We start from the raw sequence: 12,530 nt of genomic DNA, 5'->3' as shown, positions 1-12,530 counted from the left end.
TAATAATAGTGATGATACACTGCATCCAACCTAAAAAGTGGAGGTTTTGTTTTCCTCCAAAATGAATTTTTAGTGTGAGGTAAAGTAAAACTCTCACTGGTATGTTTAAGATATAGAGCATGGAACTTGTGATTTTAATATTCATGGAATAGAAAATAATGTATCACTTATGTAGATTTGTAAATAAATTCTTGCCTTGAGAAAGTAGTAAAAATTAGGATAACTAAATATCCCTCAAAGCAGGAATTGAAATATTTGTTTTTTTAAAGTAAATATTTTAGGCTTTAGGAGCCATTTGATCTCTGACATAACTACTCAACTCAGCAAGCAATTAACCAGAGACAATATGTAAACAAATGTTGCTGTATCCCAATCCGATTTTATACACAGAAATAAGCAGCAGGGCAGGTTTGCCCTATGTGCTGGAGTTTGCAGATCCCTACCATAAAGAAACCTAGAACATATCCTTCCATGTGACACATAAAATCACATGGTACTTCTTATGGCCTTTTGTCACACACCATCTCAGACTTGATTTCTTCCTCTTTTTTTTGCCATGATAAAGTGAATTATACACTTAATTTCATGATGCCTATTAATGAATTTAATGGTAATCAGAGTGCAGGAACAAGATACCATTTTCTCTGTGTTGATTTTAACAGTCATTTTGGTATGGACTCGCCTTCATCATTATGTTAGCCTGTAGAGAACAGTCTTTTCTTTATAAGTAATTGGCTCAAGTTCAGTAAAGGTTAGATGGATATTATCAAACCAGCTGTGTCATTTACAAAGTCTGTGTGATTCATTGATTGCGCTCTCCCACCTTAACCTTATAACTGTTTGAAAGGTTTTCTTCTCACTGATGAAAGTCTACCAAGAGATAAGGCAATAGGAACTATTGATGGAATGTCTAAAAGGGGGGAAACACAATTATAATTCATTGTGCAATTCCACTTGGGAATGTCTTTTAAGACTTCACAGTTGAGAAGTAGTTTAACTTGTTTTCTCCTGTAAGTCAATGTCTTCAATCTTGCTGATCACTGGAGGATGCTTGAATTTATTTGCATATTATAGGATGAAAATAAATTTAGAGAATGTAGGCTCTTCTCTGATACTCCTATGAAATCTTAATCTCCCACATCTCATCTTTACCATCAATATTCCTTGCTCCTTCTCTCTTACCCCCTTTCCTCATTAATATTACTCTTCTTCTCCTGTGCCTTGATATCTTTATTTTTGCCACAATCTATTAGTCTACACACACACACACACACACACACACACACACACACACACACACACACACATATATTTCACTTCTTAAATATAGCCTAAATAATAGTAATACTACAATTTATTTAAAATTATGTACCAGGTTCTGTATAAAACACTTTATTATATCTGGGGAGCAGAGAAGTGAAGCAAATCACCCATGACTACGCAGCTGATGATGGCATAATTAGGATTAGAGAGCAGGTCTGCCTTTGCTATTCCCAGATCCACGCTTTTTTTGTAACTATACATTACTACCTCTATAACTTATAGACCCATATGATTCAAACCTTTAATAAAATAATGCTATGACCATGAGCTCTCTTCTCTCCTTGTCTTGCCAGAAAACATTCCTGGAAAGTTCAATCCTTAAAATTGTCACTTTATATGTGATTTATTCCTTTAACTTCAATTTAGTAGGCTCTTGAAAAAAATACATTAAAATATCTTCAACTCTCTCTCTTTGACCAGGAGTTTTACTCCATTATATTGTTATCATTGATTTACTTCTCAGTTTCTGCCTTTGAAATATGAGTCTTTAAGAAGAAAGAAAATTACTATTTTTATTCCCAGTACTGCATACTAGGTACTCTATTGAATATTAGTCACGTTGGTTTAACAAATAAATGAATAGGTGAACACACTACGAATGAATACTGACCAGGTTATAAAATCTGAGATCCTGACATTGAGATCAGTATTGGACTTACACTACTTGATAAGGCTATAATATTCATTTTACTTGTAAGTTCTCAGTTTTCCTCTCTGTAGATTAGAAATAACATTCAGCATGCCAGTATTTTTACAATTAAATATATTTAAAAGGTATTTATAAGATGAAATCAAAGCATGGCTATGAACATACTATCTTCTATATATATAAAAGCCCAGAAACCTTTACAGCGTAATGACCTGAATGACCAGAATGACCAGTCGCTATGACACGCACTGACCACTAGGGCGCAGACAATGCAGGAGCTGTCCCCCTGGTGGTCAGTGAACTCCCACAGGGGGAGCGCTGCTCAGCCAGAAGCCGGGCTCATAGCTGATGAGCACAGGGTTGGTGGCGTTAGCTTCTCCTGCCTCTGCGGCAGCGCTAAAGAGTGGCAAGCTAAGCAGTAAGGAGTGAGTGGGTGAACAGTAAGGAGCAGCAAGCCAAGTGGCAAGGAGTGAGCAGGCAGGCAGTTAGGAGCAAGGGGTCCCAGATTGCGAGAGGGCACAGGCTGGGCTGAGGGATCCCCCTTACACTCCCTGAACCTGTGCATGAATTTCATGCATTGGGCCTCTATTATAAACTACAAATATTTATAAAATGTCAGTAATTAACATTAGAGATGTTTGTTTCTTCCAACGCATTATATAGAGGTAATGACACATTGCAAAATGGAAAATAACAAATATTCAACAATTAATTATTGAACACTTAGCAAAAGACTTAAGTGGCCCTCCTGTGTATCCTCATAGCACCATTCACATATCCCTCTATAGAATACATCCTCCTACATATACTGACTGAGTTACTTATGTCTCTCCCTTTCATCTTCTTTAGAGTAGGAACTATCCTCTCAAGAGCTTTTTACATGGTGTCAGGAATGAATGTGGAAGTAATTCATTGTACTGAAATTTAGCTTATGACAGGTCCTGTGCTAGACTCTTGAAATTTTATCTTAGCTAACTGCTGTTTTTACAAGACAAGAGACTTGAGATTAAGAAAAAGACACTAAGCTGCTCAAGGTTAGTGACATAGCAACATTCCTGGACTTGAACTGGAGTCTGTTTGACTTTTAAAACCCTATCCTTGTCGTGATACCACATTGCATTTGTAGAGACGGGTAAATCTGTTCTTTCTATTCAGCTTCTATAGGATGAATATAAATTAGTCAGGAAAAACATTGCAGACCAGAGAACAGATACAGTGTCAAGCATACTGCAGTAGTCCAGTGGAGTCAATCTAGGGATGTAGATGTTAAAGCTGAGAGATGTGGAGGCCAAAAGTAAAACAAAAGCCAATTTTGGAAGTTCAGCCCATTTCAATTTCTTCAACAAGACTGAGCAAGTTTCAGGCTAACCAAAATAAAGTCTAACCTCTCATCTTTTGTCTTCAACAAGTGTTAAGATAGAGTGTGCATCAAGATAGTTAAAGCACTTACCAATGAGGTAATTAGTTGCTTTAGCATTGGAACAGAATCAAGGAAACCCTGGAGATGCCTGTGTTAACCCTTGGAAGGTCCTACGCATAAGAGTTTCAGAGAAGAGGTCAAGGTGGACAGGTTATTTCCAACTGGTATAAATATTTTTGAATATTTAACAACAAGCATGGTCACCTTGTGTGTACTCACTGAAATCAGACCTGAATTGAGGTGAAACTTCTAGCACTATGGTCGGCAAACTGCGGTTTGCGAGCCATATGCGGCTTTTTGGCGCCTTGAGTGTGGCTCTTCCACAAAATACCATGGCCTGGGTGAGTCTATTTTGAAGAAGTGGCGTTATAAGAAGTTTAAGTTTAAAAAATTTGGCTCTCAAAAGAAATTTCAATCGTTGTACTGTGGATATTTGGCTCTGTTGACTAATGAGTTTGCCGACCACTGTTCTAGCAAATCATGTCCAGACTTAGAGATTTTTGCCTTGGCCTACTTTGTAATAATTCAATGTCTTCACTCTCATTGTGAGTTGGTGTGTGAGTATGTGTGAGTGTATTTGTGTATGTGTTCCCCATAGAAGTTCATTGCAACTATCCACAAATCAGCCAAAGTTCAAATGAAGTACTTTATATGATGGAATTAACTGTTCAAGAGTTTGGTGATTCTGGTACCATATTCTGGCACCATGTCATCCATCAAAAATGGAAAACTCTTCTGAGACAATAACATACTTTAAATTTTGACATTTCAAATCAATTTTACATTATTCAATTTATGCAAATGCAGGAGAGGTAGGCAGTGAGGTATTCAGTAATTTATAAATGATCTTCAAATGAAGTTCTTTACTTGCAATATTACCAATGAGCAAAAATGGACAAATATTATCATCATCACCAATTTAAATAGGTGAACATTGAAAACTAGGGATATTTAATACTTTGTTGAAACTAAAATGAGAGTCAATGCTCCTGTACTGAAAAATGCATATCAACTTATTTGAACATAGAATTTTAAAATTAAAGACCTTTCACACATTGAATTTAAAAAGGGCAAAAATTCTCACTCCTATTTTTATGGAGAAAGTCTGAAAATTACTATTTCTTAATGTTGGTAAAACACATAAAGAACAAAATAAAATTCTCACCCTAAATTCTATTTCACTTGACCATTTTCTATGGAATGACAGATTTTGGCTTTAGACTCAATAACTAAAATGTGTCTATTTAATTAAGCCTGAAACTAGATTCCACAAAGTACTTCAGACATTAGAAAACAAAACAAAACAAAACCATGGCAAGCCTTCCAAATTAGAAATAGAGAAGAACATAAATAGAAACAATGTTTATTTTAGCAAATATAGCTCTTAAATGTGCATACTATTTTTAAGAATTGATTTTGAAAAATCCTATCTATAATTTTATACTATTTTTCATAAAGATGATATAAAAATTACATTTATACGGCTGATGAAATGTCAGCAAATACAAATAATGTTTCTTCTCTTTTTTCTTTTTCAGAAAAGCATGCAAGTGCCTTTTGTGTGTAAGGCACTGGGCCAGGTGCTTTATGTAAAACCTGTTATTATACTACAAGAAAAATTTGAAAGATGGAGAGAATAAGGTATACCGATCAATGAACCAAGAGCAAGTGAAGTGTTGCTGGTGAGTTTTCTGGCTTTCTTTTTGTCTTATATAACACAGACTTGGAACTGAAGAAGCTACAACCCAGAAAGTCTAAAAGTACAGACAACATAAAAGTTCTAACAAAAGCTTTCTGTCTCTAGCCAAAGGATGTGAAAGGGGACAACCTATCAACTCAGAAAACATCTATCCTATATAATAAAGAGGTAATATGCAAATTGACTGTCACACCCTTGTACAAGATGACTGACCCCATGTGGTCACAAGATGGCCGCCTGTTGTATTCACAAGATGGCCACCACAAGATGGCCAGCAGGGAAGGGCAGTTGTGGGTGATCAGGCCAGCAGGCGAGGGCAGTTGGGGGCGACCAGGCCTGCAGGGGAGGGTTGTTAGGGACAACCAGGCTGGCAGGGGAGGGCAGTTAGGGACAACCAGGCTGGCAGGGGAAGGAAGTAGGGGGTGACCAGGCCTGCAGGGGAGGGCAGTTAGGGGCAACCAGGCTGGCAGGGGAGAACAGTTAGGGGTGACCAGGCCAACAGGGGAGAGCAGTTTGGGGCAATCAGGCCTGCAGGGGAGCAGTTAGGCATTGATCAGGCTGGCAGGGGAGTGGTTAGGGGCAATCGGGCAGGCAGGCAGGGAGCAGTTGGGAGCCAGCAGTCCCAGCTTGTGAGAGGTATGTCTGACTATCTGTTGGACATCCCCCGAGGGGTCCCAGATTGGACAGGGTGCAGGCTGGGCTGAAGGGCACCCCCACAGTGCACGAATTTTGTGTATCGGGCCTCTAGTATATATATAAAAAGCCAGCAACCAGAACACTGTAATGACCAGGATGACCTGGTTGCTATGATGCCCAGTGTGGACAACAAACCTCCAGAATGGGGGATAGGGCTGGCTGGCCAACATCCACAGTCCCTCCCCTGGGCCAGCCCTGCCCCTGATCACCCCGCTACCACAATAGGTGGCAGGGTCATCTGGCCAACATCCTGCATCCCCTCCCCCCACCTGTCTCCACCCCAGATCACCCCCAATCAGGGGCAGGGCCAGTTGGCCAACTGTCTTCGGCCCTTCACCCTAGTGGGCCCTGCCCCCGATGGGCCCCCACCACCTCAATTGGCCCACAGGCCCTCCCTTCCAGATAGCTCCACCCCTGATTTGTCCCCCTATACCAATCGGGGGTGGGGCTGGCTGGCAACTTTCCACAGTCCCTCCCCTGGCCACTGACCTCAGCTCAGCCCCACACCCCATTTGGAGGTGGGGTGGCTGGCCCACCACCCACAGCCCCTCCCCACAGCCAGCCCCACCCCTAATCAGGGGTGGGGTCCACTGGCCAATCACCCGTGGCCCCTCCCTGCAGCCAGCCCAGCCCTGATCAGGCCCTGATCAGGACGGGCTAGCTGGCCAACCTCCCACCAACTCATCCTTACAGGCCTAGCCCTGATCCACCCTGATCAGTGCCAGACCCCATCTGTGCATGAATTCATTAAGCTTAACAGAAAAAAAAACTGTGCTCCCACCCACCTCCAACTCATGCCAGTAAACTTCTGGTGAGCAGCCTAACCTGCTTCACCAGTCTATAATGAAGTAGCCAAACCCTGAAACACAGTGTTGTCAGAGAGGAATTTCATCCCTAGGGGGCATTTCATCCCAAAGTGTTAATGAAGACTTGTGGGGAACCTGGACTTACACCTCCCACCCCAGGCAGTAATGAGATACTTCTCCCACTCCCACCTGTGGTTCTGTCACCTATGGCCTCATAGAGAGTCAAGACTTTCACTGTTGCCCACAGTGATGTCAGTGCAGGCTGCATAGATAGTGAAAACCCCCACACCTGTCCAGGAGTAATGAGAAGTCCCCCTCTCCCATGAGTCATCAAAAGGTCTAGAGGGGAACTAGTGCTGCCACCATTACCTGACAATAACAAGATATTGTCTTCTTACCTTGTCAGAATGGTGTAACAGGAAGGCAGCTAAAGCAAATAAGATCCAGAGTCTTATAATACCCCAAAAATCCAGTTTTCAATAAAAAACCTACACTTATAGCAAGAACTATGAAAATCTCAAATTGAATAAGAAACAATAAAAAACAACATTGAGATAGCAGAGTTCTTAGAATTACTTGACAATAAGTTTGTGAAGGCATCAATAAAATGCTCCATGAGTAATTATGAAGACACTTGAAACAAATGAAAACATAAAAAACCTCAACTAAGAAATAGAAAATAAAAATATTCTCAGCATAAAATACACACACACACACACACACACACACATACACACACACACACATATTCACTAGAGGCCCGGTGCACGAAATTCGTGCATGGAGAAGGGCATGTCCCTCAGCCCAGCCTGCACCCTCTCCAATCTGGGACCCCTCGAGGGATGTCCGACTGCCCATTTAGGCCCGATACGGACATCCCTCTCACAATCCAGGACTGCTGACTCCCAACTGATCACCTGCCTGCCTTCCTGATTGCCCCTAACCGCTTCTGCCTGACTGCCTGATCACCCCCTAACCACTCTGCTGCCAGCCTGATTGATGCCTAACTGCTCCCCTGCCAGCCTGTTTGCCCCCAACTTCCCTCCTCTACTGACCTGGTCACCCCTAACTGCCCTCCCCTGAAAGGTTGATTGCCTCCAACTGCCCTCCCTTGCAGGCCTGGTGCCTCCCAACTGCCCTCCCCTGCTGGCCATCTTGTGGTGGCCATCTTGTGTCCACATGGGGGCAGGATCTTTGACCACATGGGGGCAGCTATATTGTGTGTGTTGCAGTGATGGTCAATCTGCATATTACTCTTTTATTAGATAGGATAGAGGCCTGGTGCATGGGTGGGGGCTGACTGGTTTGCCCTGAAGGGTGGGGGTTCCCTTGGGGTATGGGGCAGCCTGAGCGAGGGGCCTGTGGTGGTTTGCAGACCGGCCATGCCCCCTGGTGACCCAAGAGGAGGCCTTGGTATCTGGAATTTATTTACCTTCTACAATTGAAACTTTGTAGCCTGGAGCAAAGCCAAGTCTGCTGCTCACTCCACGGCCAGCAGTGATTTCTGTTGGAGTTAATTCACCTTCTATAATTGAAACTGTGTAGCCTTGAGTGGAGGCTTAGGCCAGCAACAGGATGGCTTCTTTTGTTACTGCGGAAACCCAAGCCTCCCTCCCGCTCTCAGTGGCTATAGCCATCTTGGTTGGGTTTATTTGCATATTTGCTCCTGATTGGCTGGTTGGCGTGGCTTAGGCATAGCAAAGGTTTGGTCAATTTGCATATTACTCTATTATTAGGTAGGATATATATATATATATATATATATATATATATATATATATATATATATAATATATATATGTATATGTGTGTGTGTGTGTATATATATATACATATATATATATATATATATATGTATGTATATGTATGTATATATAAGTTCTAAAAATACAAGAACCTAAATAAAAAATGCAATGGATGAGCTCAAATAGAGAATACAGGGTAAAAGAGAGAAGAGAGGGGAAAATAAAACCAGCAAGCATAAAGACAGAATGAAAGAAATTGCCCAATCCAAAAAAAAAAAAAAAACAGAGAGAAAATAGACTACAAAATATTATCAGAGCTTCATGAATCTTTTCTTCTTGTTGTTGTTGTTTTTGTTATCCACACCCAAGAATATTTTTTCCATTAATTTTTAGAGAGAGTGGAAGGGAGTGGAGGAGAGAGAGAGAGAGAGAGAGAGAGAGAGAGAGAGAGAGAGAAACATCAATGTGAGAGAGTTACATCAATTGGTTGCTTCCAGACCATGGCTGGAGATCAAACCTGCAACTCAGGTCTTGACCAGGAATCAAACTTGCCACCCTTTGTTGCATAGACTGATGCTCTATCCACTTACTCACACTGGCCAGCACTGTATCTTTAAAACTATGACCAAACATCTAGTATCTCTACCTCAACAATTGACATAAATACTACACAGAAAATCTACAAAGTTCTAGAAGAACTCAACACCATTAACCAACAGTGTCTAATCAACATTTATGCAGCACTCTACACAACAATAGCAGAATACTCATTCTTTTTAGGTAGCCATGGACCTTTACCAAGATATATCATATTGTTTGCCATTAAAAAAAAACCTCAACCATTTCAAAAGACTAGAAATCATGCACCGTGTGTTCTTGGATCACAAGCAAATAAAACAAAATGAATAAGGGAAAGAATACAGGTTAATGTCTAAACACTTAGACACTAAACAATGCACATGTGAATAACATAAAATTATACAAGCAAAATTATAAAATACATTTATTTGAATAAAAATAAAATTACTACTATCATAGCTAAGGCAGTGATGAGAGGAAATTTTAGAGCAATAAATGCTTACATGAAAACAGAGAAAAAGTATCAAATTAACAATCTAAGCTGCTATAAAAAGGTTCTAGAAAAAGAACAGCAAAATAAACTCAAATCAAGAAGAAGAAAGGAAATAGTAATAAGAATATACTCAGTTAAATTAACAAAATTCATATAGTAAATCATTGAAACCAAAAACTGGTTCTATAAAGTAATCTATAAAATTGACAAACCTACTGTAAGACTGCAGAGAAGGAGAGAGAATATAAGTTAGCAATTCCAGAACTGAAATTAGAAATGTCACACCAACCCCACAGATATCAAAATAGAATACTACTAACAACTCCACGAACATAATGTGAAAATTTAGATGAACTGGACTTACTCCTTGAAAAGTACAAACTAACACACCTCATCTAGTACAAAATAAATAATTTGAAGAGCTCTACAGCAAAGACATCAGTTACTTATAATTTATAATTTTAAATCTTGGAAAAATAAATCCCTAGTCCCAGGTGTCACTAGAGAATTCTACCATATGTTTAAAGAAGAACTAACACTAATTCTATATACACTGAGTGGCCAGATTATTATGACCACCCCATCAGTAATTCGTTGGGTCACCTTTTGCCTTCAATACTGCAGCAATTCTTCTTGGCATTGACTCCATGAGATGTTGAAAGCTGATGCGACGAATCTGACACCATGCCTGATGAATAGCACTGTCCAGTTCTGTGAGATTTGATGGTTGTGGAACCAGCTGCCTGATGGCTCTTTTAACTTCGTCTCACAAATGCTCAATTGGATTGAGATCTGGTAATTGTGGAGGCCACCTAAGCAAGGTAAAGTCTCCTTCATGTTCTTGAAACCACTCCTGCACAATATGAGCACCTTGGCATGGTGCATGGTCTTGTTGGAAGAAGCCATCTCCACTGGGATACGCCATCAACATGATAGGATGAACTTGATCAGCAATGATACTTAGGTATGTTGTGCTATTCAGACATTGTTCCACACAAATTAAAGGGCCCAAATCATGCCAGGAAAACAGCCCCAAACCATAACACGGCCCCCACCAGCTTGAAGGGTTATACTCATGCATGTGGGGTGCATGCTTTCATGCTGTTTCTGCCAAATTCTCACTCTGCCATCTGCATGATGCAACTGGAAATGTGATTCATCGGACCACATGACTTTTTTCCAATGCTAGACTGTCCAATCCTTGTGTTCCTTTGTGAATTGGAGACGTTTTATCTTGGTAACTGCAGACAGCAAAGGTGTTCAAACAGGCCTTCGGCTTCCATATCCTATACAATGCAGTGTACAGCTAATTTGCCTACAAATGTCAGGTGTTCATAATAATCTGGCCTCTCAGTGTATAGTTACAGAAAACAGAGAAGGGTACACTTTCAATTCATTTTATGAAGTTTGTATTACCCTTAGTATGAAAACCAGACAAATTAAGAAAACACCCCAAAACCAAAAAAATAGGAAAAACTACTAATCAATATTTCTCATGAATATAAACCAAAAAAAAAAATTAGCAAATTATTAACAAACTAGAGGCCCGGTGCACAAAATTTGTGCATGGGGCGAGGGGTCCCCTCAGCCCAGCCTGCACACTCTCCAATCTGGGACCCTTTGGGGGATGTCCGACTGCTGGTTTAGGCCACTAACTGCCCCCCCTGCCAGCCTGATCACCCCTAACCTCCTCTGCCTACTGGCCTGATCGCCCCTAACTGCCACCCCTACCGGCCTGGTTGCCCCTCACTGCCCACCTCTGCCAGCCTAGTCACCCCTCACTGCCCCACCCCTGCCAGCCTGGTCGCCCCTCACTGCCCCCCTGCCAGCCTGGTCGCTCCCAACTGCCCCCCCTGCGCAGGTCTGGTCACCCCGCGCAGCCTGCTGTTTGGTTGTTGTGTGAAGGTCCCTACCAATTTGCATATTACCCTTTTATTAGTATAGATATAATTTAACAATATATAAGAGGAATTACATACTATTATAAAGTGGGTGTTAATTCCTTAGAATCAAGGTTGGTTAAACATTGAAAATTAGTGATTGTTCCCTGCCTGCTGTTGCTCAGTTGGTTGCAGGTTCGATTCCTGGTCAAGGGCACATACCTAGTTGCATGTTTGCTCCCTGATCTGGTCAGGGTGCATGCGGGAAGCAACCAATTGATGTCTGTCTCTCACATTAATGGTTTTTCTCTCTCTCTCCCTCCTCTTTCCCTTTCTCTCTCTCTAAGAAAAAGAAAATTAGTTATTGCAATCCAATATATTAGCAAACTGCAGAATAAATATCACATGATCATACCAATTTATGCAGAAATATTATTTGAAAAAATTCAATTTCCATTCATGGTAAAACTCTCAGAGAACTAGAAATAGAGGAAAGTCTCCTCATGATGATATTAAATAGCTATTTTTTAAAAAACCCTACAACTATTACTACAATTAATGATGGCAGACTGAATTCTTTCCTGCTGTGATTGGAAAAAATGCACAGATATCCATTCTCAACACTCTTATTTAACATAGCACTGAATGTCCTAGTCAGTGCAATAAGACAGGAAAAGGAAATAAAATACATATAGATAGAAAGAGAGAAATCAAATTATCTTTATTTGTAGATAACATAATTGTCTATATAAAAAAATCCCAAGGAATGAAAAAACAAGCATAGTCCTAGAACTAATAAGTAAATTCAACAGGCTACAGTATACATTTCAATGTGCAAGCAGTGAACATATTACACTAAAATAAAAAATGTAATATCATTTACAAATGGAAAAATAAATACTTAGGTGCAAATTTAACAAAGAATGTATAGGACTTTTATGCTTAAAATTTTAAAATTCTGATGAAAATCAGTACTATCTAAATAAATGGATATATGTTTTCTGGATTTAAAGACAACAAAATAAAGGTGGTATCTCTTCAAATTGATATGCAGATTTAACACAATTCTTATCAAAATTCTAGCAACATTTTTATAGATATAGACATGAATATGTTAAGGAAAAAGTATATACAATAGATAAAACAATTTTGAAAAGAAGAATACAGTTAGAGGAATCAATCTACCAAATGTCAAGGCTTATTATGTATCTATGATAATTAAGAATGTAAATATTGATGG

This window comes from Eptesicus fuscus, chromosome 13 (assembly GCF_027574615.1).
Source record: "Eptesicus fuscus isolate TK198812 chromosome 13, DD_ASM_mEF_20220401, whole genome shotgun sequence".
Lineage (NCBI taxonomy): Eukaryota > Metazoa > Chordata > Mammalia > Chiroptera > Vespertilionidae > Eptesicus > Eptesicus fuscus.
This window is presented reverse-complemented; position numbering follows the sequence as displayed.